General features: G+C 41.2%; 1 protein-coding gene across 7 annotated transcripts in view; it reads right to left on the bottom strand.

Moving 5' to 3' along the window:
- jakmip3.L (Janus kinase and microtubule interacting protein 3 L homeolog) overlaps positions 1–8013 on the bottom strand; it is an 81420-nt gene extending 73407 nt beyond the window's left edge. For 2 of the 7 annotated variants that reach the window (XM_041568607.1, XM_041568605.1), the window contains exon 1: positions 7481–8005. The gene's annotated coding sequence lies outside the window, so the exon portion shown is untranslated. Of the gene's footprint in view, positions 1–7480 lie in introns of all 7 variants that reach the window. The other 5 variants (XM_041568604.1, XM_018226668.2, XM_018226669.2 and 2 more) reach the window with 5 other exon arrangements.
- Positions 8014–8837: the final 824 nt, after the last annotated feature.

The raw sequence follows: 8837 nt of genomic DNA on the forward strand, positions 1-8837 counted from the left end.
TGCACCACTTTGTCTATGGTGAAGGACATGTGCAACAGATCACCTTATTGTTCTAGTGTTCTGGGGAACTTAATGTAGACAGAAGGGTATCTGTAAGGTGTTGTCTTCTTTCACAGATACATAGGGGATTATTTACTAAGCTCCAAATGCCCGAAATTCCCCGAAATCAGAAAAATTCGTGATTTTATGTGTTATAATAGGCTTAAAAAAAATCACGAATTTTTCGGAATTTATTATACCCCGAGGGCTAAAAAGCCAGAATATAAAACCATGGCATCTCAAACCTGTCGAGGTTGCATAAAAGTCAATGGGAACAGTCCCATTGATTTTTGGTTGTGTCGGGGTTTTTGGGCAATTCTGAGGTTTTTCCGCAAAGGTAATTTTCGGTAAAATGTAATAATAAATAAGCGTAGAAAAAAGTGGGTTAGATCGGAGTTTGTAGCAGCCGATATTGAGATAAATTCGGACCTGGATAAATAACCCCCATAGTGTCTACTGCTCCATGGCACTACCTCAGGGAGCACTCAGGGGGCCACAAGGATACACTTATTACTCTACAATTCCATCATAGCAGGGGAAAATGGAATTTTCAGCCCTGCATCAGGAGAAAGCACAGACATTACAGAAATTATTTTCTCTGAACTCCAAACAGGTCTGTTGGGGAATGCAGATACAAAGATGACTTTATTCTTCTAAGAAAGACCTTTTGTTCTGCTACGGATCCTGGGGGTATCAGCCTCCAACTGTATCTGTCATGTTCTACATAGCCGAGCCTCAATATGCTTCATGCTTATTATTTCTGCTGCGTAAGCAATGTGCCCTATAAATTATTCATATATTGCATTAGTACTTTCCAGAGTGTATGAAGTGAAAGACAACGATGAGAAAACCAGCAGCATCTCCAACCAAGAAAGGAGACCCGCTGTACTCACAAACACTAGTCTGCAAAAGAGAGATTGTATGGGTATCACTGCAATATTCTAAATCCCAGATATCAGGCATGAAATTAAGATTGTATTTAAAGAAATGACCATTTTAACCCTAGTGATTACTTTTTCCATAGGTAACTTTTTTTGTAGAGGGAATAGACATAGCACCTGGCATTGATTGTCTTATTAAATATTCTGCCCGGTATGGTTGTTATTTGTTTAGTAAAAGAGAAGGATTAAGCATGAGCAGAACAATACATGTTGGCTCAACAACAAACTCAGCAACAAGCAATGCCGGAGGAAAGTTGGACCATATATAGTAAGATCTGCTTGTTTGGCCAAGTCGGCAGATGTGCAAACATTGAGCAGTATGGCCACACAAACCAACTTAGGTTGAACCAATCATTTATCCTTCAGGTCAATGATCACATGACATAGGAGGCCCAGGAAGAGCCTTTACCAAAGAATTCATGAATGGCCTTCAGTAGTCAGTAGAATACAGGAAGTATTGGACAATATCAGCAATTTATGCAGGTTTACTCACTATCAAATGTGCCCCAATTTCACCCCTGTCTAAGGCTGACTGTACCAGCTGGGCGGCACAATTTGGCTGGTCCAATAGCTGATCCTCTGACAAGTATTTAGATAACATGTTGACCAAATTTACAGTTGAGTACAGTCTGTGTCTCATGTGATGTAGCACGATGGGAAAACCTTTCTAATTAATATATCAGGCTTCAAGAAGGGGGGTAAGGACTTTGTTATGGGCCCACACATGGACCAGACAAGAGTGGATGAGTGGGCAACCAGTTTCACAGGTTATAGGGAAACTGGGCCTGATCATAAGTATATTTTGGACCCAAAGCATTAACATAATGACCATACAGCTTCAATAGGGGCTGACTGTACACAGCAAGATTACCAATTGGGTGGCCAAACTTGGCTGGCCCAATAGCTGATCCTCTGACAAGTGATTAGATAACCAAAATTAACAGTTGAGTACAGTCATGACCATACAGTTCCTATGGGGGGAAAAACCTGTTTTTAAAATAGTTTGGTCTTTCATTTACTCAAGTTTACACATGCACATAGGATAAACAGCAGCATAGGGCCTGAATATAAAGATAAGTAATAAAAAGTAGCAATAACAATACACTTGTTGCCTTATGGAGTATTCGTTTTTTTTAGATGGGATCCGTGACCCCCATTTGAAAATTGGAAAGAGTCAGAAGATTACAGCAATTAATTCAAAAACTATAAGAAAAATAAATAATGGAGACCAATTGAAAAGTTGCTTTGAATTGTCCATTCTATAACATGCTAAAAAGTAACTTAAAGGTCGAGCCACCCCGTTAATAGAAAGAGGTGTACTGTAAGGTAAGCCAAGAAACAAACAGAAAGACCGTTTATTCATTCTTATGCAATGGAAATGTGTTCTGGAAGAAGTCAGACAATGATTATTCTGTGCAGCGAAAAGGGTTTCATGGGATTCATGTATATTGATTTCAGATCTTGTGATGTCCCTAAGTATCTCCTTTGTTTAGCCAGCTTTAAGCATGAGCATGTTGCAATGTTAACTGTTCCAGTATGTTCTTGCCTTTGATCCTACATTATCACTATTACCCATTATTTCATATATTGTTATCATTATCTAAAGCCAATGTTCACTTTTAAATTTGCCCTTGGTCTTCATTTTTTTATTCTTGGTGGCTTCTTATTTATTTACATTTTGTTCTGGAGCTCTCCACTTTGGGGGTAAGGGTAGTGTAATAATAGGTGCAAAGGTAGAAATTATTGTTCTGTTGTTTAAAAGCAAATATCTGATTGGCTGTTATGTGTTAGTGGACCTAGAAATAACTTTTGTGTTTGCTTCTTTATTGTAATACCGGAGCTTTCTCTTGCTCCTCCTTACTTCGACATGCAAATTAGGGCGGCCACCTTTCCCCGATGGTAACTCTGGGCGGGGATGTGACGTAATGGGTGGCCAATGATGTATATGGGTGGTCCGATGACATCAGGGGCAGGGCTATGAAGTGGCGATCAGTGATTGGCCAATCACCGTGTCAATCTTAAGGAATACTGCCTTAAGGAAACCGGGGAAGGCAGTTTTGACCCAGACAGCCTTTCAAAAGACTGGGCTGTCCGTGTCAAAGACGGACAGGTGGCAACACTAATGTAAATCTAAATAAGAGGCTAAAAGGCACATATAGGCAATAAAATAGGGTTGTCACCTGTCCAGTTTTGACCCAGACAACCCGGATTTCGGGAGGGCTGTCCACAGTGTCGGACTGGAGGGTCTGAGGCACCACCGGTGCTTCCTACACAGGAGCCCCACCTCCACTCTGGGCTTCCCTGCCCTAGGCGAAACCCCACTCCAGTTCTCCCATAAGTGCATACCTATTGGCTGCTGCTGCGATTAGGGCCGAAGAGGTCCAGGGCCCATCAGGTTTTTACCCAGTGTCCCGTCGTCACAGTCCGGCCCTGGCTGTCCGGGTCAAAACTGCATCCCTGGTTTGCCAAATTTGGAATACCGAGCAGGATTCCCTAAGATCGCCACGTCATAGCTCCGCCCACTGACCCATCCCCGACAATGTCACCCAGGGCCGGATTTATATAGCAAGCGCCCCTAGGCCCACTGTCGTTTGTCACCCCCGTGCCCTCCCTTTTATTCGCTAAATTTTTCGTCATCGGGACCAGAGCAATGGGGATTGGCGCACAGGAAATGTAAACAACTATTATATCTCCTGTGCATCCCCAGTGTCTCTGAACCAATGTGGGTATGGTTGGGCAGCACGCCCCCTAAATAAATGTAGAGAACAGTAGCAGATTGAAGAAAAGTGAGAGAATCATTTATATATATATATATATATATATATATATATATATATATATATATATATATATATATAGATATATATATATATATTATATATTTTTTTTTTTTTCTTTGCTGATAGGTGCCCTTTAAGTGCAATGAGTGCCGTCCAACCACCTGCATTTATTAGAAGTGTCCTTGATTTCATAAAATGATCTGGGAACATGTCAAAACAATCCCCTGAAATACATCTCAGCCACAGAGCAGAGCTTAACAAAAATGACTAAAAAGATGCAAAATGAACTAAAACATGACAGAGGGTGAGGAGCATGACTTTGCTTACAGTGCCTCCCTCCACCCTTCAGTATTCTCCTGCCTCAATAGACACACGTAAAACACACTGGCTGAACTGCTGTAAACCTCTCATTATCCTTGTTTTAATGTTCACCGGTTGCCTAGCAACTTCAGTTACAAATCAAGGTGGAGTATGGCAATTAACCCACTGCGTGCTGTAACAATACAGACTACAGGTATGAGATCCGTTATCCGGATGCCCAGTATTCATAAAGCCCTGAATTACAAAAAGGCTGTCTCCCATAGACTCCATTTTATCCAAATAATCCAGATTTTTAAAAATGATTTCCTTTTTTTCTGAAGTAATAAAACAGTACCTTGTACTTGATCCTTATTAAGGGTTGAAACCAGCCTATTGGGTTTATTCAATGTTTAAATGATTTTCTATTAAAGCGTACGAAGATACAAATTACAGAAAGATCCGTTATCCAGAAAACCACAGGTCCCAAGCATTCTGGATAATAGGTCCCATACCTGTACTAGAACCAAACCCCCCTTAGTTGATATTTTAATTATTCAGCCTACTCTCCCCCCTGCTGAACACCACCAAAATCCCTCCCTTACACATCCCTGCTCCCCCTTATTGTGACATCATAAAAGGAACCGATGACGACTGCCACTTCAGTTCCTGTTTCTGTCTAATAACAAATGGCAGTTTACTAGCAGATTACTATAATACTTCTGTAAACTGAACAGTCGCCTGTATTAGCTTAACCCAAAGCCTGAAAATTTAGCTTATCCCAAAAATTGCTGTTAAATTACCTCCATGTAGGGAAGTATGGTGCCATGGAAGGGTTCAAATCAGTAAAATGGGAAGACACCATTAGGCACAGACAGAGGTTCTGCTGCAAGATTATTATTATTCACCACAACATGTTTTGAGCTATTTGAAACCTTAATTATGCATTCCATAATTTTAAGTTTTCCCTCATTTTACACTGTTTTTTTTTGTGGTCCCCTGTAAAACATAAAATGGGGGTTCAACAGTACTTGGAAACCAGGGACTTTCCCCCATAAAGCTGCAATAAAACAGCACCAGATTTGTGCTGCAGATAAGGCATATAAAGTGGAAGATAACTTTTCATCCTTGGCCCCTTGTTTAAATACAAAGAAGGACCCTAAAACATGTACTTTTTCATTAAAAGAGTGATTCAATCCCTTTATTTAGAGCTGTCTATTTGCAAATGCCTCTAAGGGCCGAGACACACGGTCAGATTCGAGGTAATTAGTCGCTTGGCGACAAAACTCCTCTTCTTCGGGGCGACTAATCTCCCAAACTGCCTTCCCCTGCCTTTCCGCCGGCTAGAATCGAAATCACCGGCAGGATGGTACTCGGAGAGCTTCATTTTCCGAAGTCGCCAAAAGTTTCCTCGTGAGGCAACTTTGGAAAACGAAGTGCTCCAAGTGTCATCCCGCCAGTGATTTTCATTCTAGCCAGGGAAGGCAGTTCAGGGAATCTGACCGTGTGTCTCTGCCGTAAAGGGGTGGTTTACCTTTAACTTAACTTTTAGTATGTTATAGAATGGCTAATGCTGAGCAACTTTTCGTTTGGTCTTCATTTTTTCTTTTTTATAGTTTTTTAATTATTTTACCTCTCCTTCTGACACATTTGTCACTGATATAGCTTCTCCAAATTACAAGTGCACACCCTGGCCCTCCTGAAACTTGAATCCCTGGTGCCCAACGAAATAGGGGATCGGCCAACCCCTCAACAGTCCAAACGAAAAGAAATTCACTGGCACTCGGGTAATGCTCGCAGGGTGAAACCCTTGCTTTAAATTTATTCAATGCGGCATGCAACGGCATGCAACGTATCATGCTTGATAAAGGGGTTGTCCCCAAAACGTTGCATGCCGCATTGAATAAATTTAAAGCAAGGGTTTCACCCTGCGAGCATTACCTGAGTGCCAGTGAATTTCTTTTCGTTTACATTTGTCACTGACCCAATCTTAAAATAAATGCTCTGTAAGCAGTTTCGGCTGGGACACCAGGGGCCCACCATAAAACCTTAGACCAGGGGCCCACTGTCAGTACTAATATTCTTCCTCTCCTCAATCAACCTTTATTCCCCTAGTTTGTTTTCTTTACATACTATAACCTATTTTCCATCTATTTAGCCTCTTTGTTCTCATAGAAATAGGGGAATGACCATGAAATAGGCCAAATGGTTAGAAGCATGAGGGCCGACTGACACCTGGGCCCACCGGTAGTTTTCCTGGTATCCCGATGGGCCAATCCGACACTGTAAGGCTACAAATGTATAGTTATTGCTTCTTTTTTATTACTCATCTTTCTATTCAGGTCCACTCCTATTGTCCCTTCTTTAAATCAGTGCATGGTTGCTAGGGTGACTTGGACCCTAGCAACAAGATTGCTGAAATTGCAAACTGGAGAGCTGCTAAATAAAAAGCTAAATAACTCAAAAAAACCCAAATAATAATAAAATGAAGACCAAATGCAAATTGTCTCACTCGTTACATCATGCTAAAAGTTCTTTTAAAGGGAAACAACCCTCCATTAAGGGAGCAAGAAAAAGAAATGTGGGACCACCTATTTCTAGTGAAAAAAGTTGAACCGCCTTGCTTGTGAAAGTTATCTAGTGCAGCCACATTAAACATGAAATTGAAACTAAAATAAATTTTCTTCGAAAATATGTTACTAGAATTAATAAACAACCCCCCCCAAAAAAATTAAGTATTATATGCCTTATATTTATTAATAAATCCATAAAAGATTACCAAAATGTCAGATATGGATGATATTTAATTATTTGGAATAACTAACCAAATGCATTCTGTGCAAGGTTGGCCGACTTTGCCTGATAATGAACTTGCTCTAATATGGCTCCTAATGCAAGTAGCCAAGGTTAAAGGAAAACAAGAAGCGGACCTGCCAGTGACCAGATTGAACTTCATATTGAATCCCAGATGCACACGGTACATGCACATTCCTGTCTCCTCGATCAGTCAGTGCAAAGTAGCACGGTAGCGTGTGAGTGATTATCTAGCACCCAGGCCAACATTAGGAGGGGGACACGCTCAGACTGGCTCAGAATTGTGCAAAGCTAAGAAATAACCTTAAATCACAGACAATTAGTACTAGATATCTAATATTACATTTTAATCCATGCTCCTTTTTAAGGGGGGGGGATGTGCCAAAATATTAAATGTCACAGTCACCTGCTAAACCATCACCTTAACCCAGACATTTAGTTATAAGAAATGCAAATATGCTTTATTGAGTTTCCTGCAGCAAGGATGTGGAGGATGCGGATTGAGGCAAATATCAGAAAAACAACACCACAGGCCTTGATAATGGGAGAACACAAGCCATGCATTGAATGCATACATATCTACAGTATATTTATATATAAAAGACTGACCTGACATATAGGATCCACCGTGATGCTCAACAGATAAATCCCCTTTACCTGTGAACAGCACCATTGCTGGCATGCAGTGCAATTCATGCAAAAGCCAGCAGGCTCTTCCTAGCAGATTGAAAAGGATTTCATCCCTGACACATAAACTAAAGCAATCCATTCCTGCTGCTGCTGCTGCTGCACGGATTATTCATATCCCAGCCCTATTCTGTGCATGGTGGGAAGACTGGGCAATGATTTGTCACAGTAATCCCGGTTTAGGAGAAGGGAAGGAGAAAAAAAAAAGGATCTAGTAAATAGTGCTCACCATCATATCCACACCCACCCAGTGGAGCATCAGGCTGAGGAGGATGCTAGGGATGGATTTCACAGGCAAGATGCAATTTCCCATTGATGCACTGTGATTCCTGCTCCCTGCTGGGAGAATGAGCTCATTGCTAGCATTCAGCCGCTCACATCAGCCATTGCGGTGCCCCTGCAGCTAGCAAATGTGTGCAAGCACGTCATCAAGTGCACACTTCCAAAACTGCAAGGCAAGGCAAGGGTATCCTGAGGATAGAGGAAGGCTGAATGTGCCAGACTACTCGGCCGGTGACTTCTAAAAGTCACACCAGCAACAACGCCGATGAACATTACTAATGAGTAGTAAAACGCTTTCGGTGGTTTTTACATAGTAAGTTAGATTGAAAACGACACATGTCCATCAAGTTTAACCTTTTAAGACAATATATAACCTGCCTAACTGCCAGTTAGGAAGTGAAAACCCCCATCTGAAGCCTCTCCAATTTGCCTCAAAAGAGGAAAAAATGCCTTCTTGACTCCAAGATGCAATGGGACTAGTCCCTGGATCACCTTGTACTATGAGCTATCTCCCATAACCCTGTATTCCCTCACTTGCTAAACACCATCCAACCCCTTCTTAAAGCTATCTAATGTATCAGCCTGTACCACTGATTCAGGGAGAGAATTCCACATCTTCACAGCTCTCACTGTAACAAACCCCTTCCCAATATTTAGGCAGAACCTTCTTTCTTCTAATTGGAATGGGCGACCTCTTGTGAACTGGAAAGACCTAATGGTAAATAAAGCATTAGAGAGATTATTATATGATCCCCTTATATATTTATACATACAGTAGTTATATCACTAGTAAATAAATTCGGCAGGCATGGATCCAAAGCGAATTTCCGCGTTTCGCCACCCATGGATAAATATGCGAAACTGCAGAGCAAAGTCGCCAGCGAAAAATTTGTCACCTACTTGTCCCCTAACTTGTGTGTCATTTACATAAAATCATTGAAAATGTGTAATGAATGCATATTGGAAAGTTGCTTAGAATTTCATTTTCTTCCATTAT

Source organism: Xenopus laevis, chromosome 7L (genome assembly GCF_017654675.1).
Source record: "Xenopus laevis strain J_2021 chromosome 7L, Xenopus_laevis_v10.1, whole genome shotgun sequence".
In the NCBI taxonomy this organism is placed as follows: Eukaryota; Metazoa; Chordata; class Amphibia; order Anura; family Pipidae; genus Xenopus; species Xenopus laevis.